The sequence below is a fragment of the Lathyrus oleraceus genome, chromosome 4 (genome assembly GCF_024323335.1).
Source record: "Lathyrus oleraceus cultivar Zhongwan6 chromosome 4, CAAS_Psat_ZW6_1.0, whole genome shotgun sequence".
NCBI lineage: Eukaryota > Viridiplantae > Streptophyta > Magnoliopsida > Fabales > Fabaceae > Lathyrus > Lathyrus oleraceus.
Window position 1 is genome coordinate 210195331 of NC_066582.1, and position 2129 is coordinate 210197459.

Genomic DNA, 2129 nt, shown 5'->3' on the forward strand with positions numbered 1-2129 from the left:
AGGATCACCTAACTTAATTAGTGCATTTCTTGATATATTTTTTTTTATGTTACTTTGGGAATCATTCACTTATTTTCATCGGCCCTCCACGTAGTTTGCTATTAAGATGGTGCTGACTTCTTGTATAAACTACTCGGGGTTACTATAAAACTAAAAGTTCAAGAGATTGGTATAATAGGTACTTATCCTGATCTAACGTGTTGAGGTTTGTTTAGAGTGTTTGGCGGTAGTAGTTTTGGTCTTAATTCGTCTCAAGTTCGATAAAATGAGCAACCTTTATACTTATTGGGTGTTGAATTTTTGTTGTGGCTCATGAAAATTTAAGGGAATAGATAATAGAAATTGTTCACACTCGGGACTTAACTTAAAATAAATCTAAATATATATATATATATATATATATATATATATATATATATATATATATATATATATATATATATATATATATTTTTATAATTAAAAGGGAAATAACAATGAAAGGAAAGGTACATACTTGAAAAAAATGGAAATAGAAAGAACAAGTTTTCCCCCCCATACTTAAATTAAACATTGTCCCCAATGTTTTAAGGAAATGAAATACAATAGGGAAAGGGAAAAGAAACTACAACTAAGGCTGCCTTCCGCCTCTGGTTCTTGGACCTGGTGATCGTTGATGTACCTTTAAGTTGTCAAACATGCTAAGCAAATCAGCGAACCGTTGATCAGTAATTGTATTCCTCGCTTCCTGTTGTTCTTGCATTTGGCGCATCATTTGCATCATTTCGAGATTCTGTGCTTGCATACCATCAATTGCATCCATGATGTCGTCGTTGGTTGCAGGCCTTCATCGTCGACGACGTGAGGATGGGCCAGCTGCAGCATCGGAGTGGTTGAGCGGGAGAGATTGTTGTGCAGGAGCATGATCACCTTGCTCCATGTCTTCAAACTCGTCTGCGGGCGGGTTTGCTTGTGAAGGCTCAGTGGCTTCGGGAGCATTTAGATCATAGAGGTGGCGGTTGGGGTTTGTGACATCTGTTAGGGCCATGTTGGGTAGGATAACGCTTGGGATTGCCTGGTTGTTCACCATAAGATAATATCCTCCGCCTACTCTGTTCTTAATCAGGCGGCTGGATCGACAGTAGCTGATGTCCATAAATAGGGGAGGTAGAGATTCTAAGGTTTGGAGTCGGTCCCCTAAGTTTAAGCCAAGTGCTATGGTGGTGATTAATCTACCAATTACAAAGGGTTGGCGGCCTCTATTACATAAGGTGCGGATATGATGAAATAGAAAAGAGGCAGCGTTTACCTTAGCATTCGGTTCGAAGACGCATTCGAGGAAGAATAGTTCCTTCGCGTTGACCTTGCTGTTGTTTGGTCTTCCAAAAACTGTGTTTTGTAGGATGCGGATAAAATATCGGATGGTTGGGTTATGTATGTGGGAAAGAATGAGCTCTTCCCAGTTGTAGGCATCTAGACCGGATATTTTCTTAAAAAGGGTGAAAATGGCAACTATGTTCCAGTTTAGGTCGGGAGGGATTCTGGGGTAGACTTGGCCTTCTGTGGAGAATTGTAGCATGGTACTCAACTGGTTTTGGGTTAAGGAGTACTCGGTGTTGAACATACGGAAGGTTGCGGTACCGGTTAAGAATTCGTCTTCACCGACGGGAGTGGTGTATGCGTATGAACTTAAGAATTCTAAGGTTAGGGAGGGGTAAGTGGGTTGATTATGCGTGCATAGAAAGGTTAAGTCGGCTTGACGGAGCATCCATTCGATACCTTGGAGTAATCCTAATTGTTGTAAACAAGTAAAATCAGGATACCTGGTGGAGACGACGCCTCTCTGTTGGAAACGCTCGTATTGCTCCCTTTGATAATTTTCATCTTCGGTTCGGAAGATGATATTTCCGAAATTCTGGTTACCCGCCATACTGATGAATAAACTGAAAGAGGTAAATTGGAAAGAAAAGAAATGTATTTGATAGAAGAAAATGGTTTGTGGTGAATGAAGGAAGATTTGGTGGGTATTTATAGGAAAAAATTTTGGAAGTTGGAAAAATAGGTGGTTGAAAAGTGAATAATTGTGGGTAAATGTGAATAAATGGGGAAGGTAAAAAGTTGAAAGGGTGTAACGTTCGTCTCCAACGGCT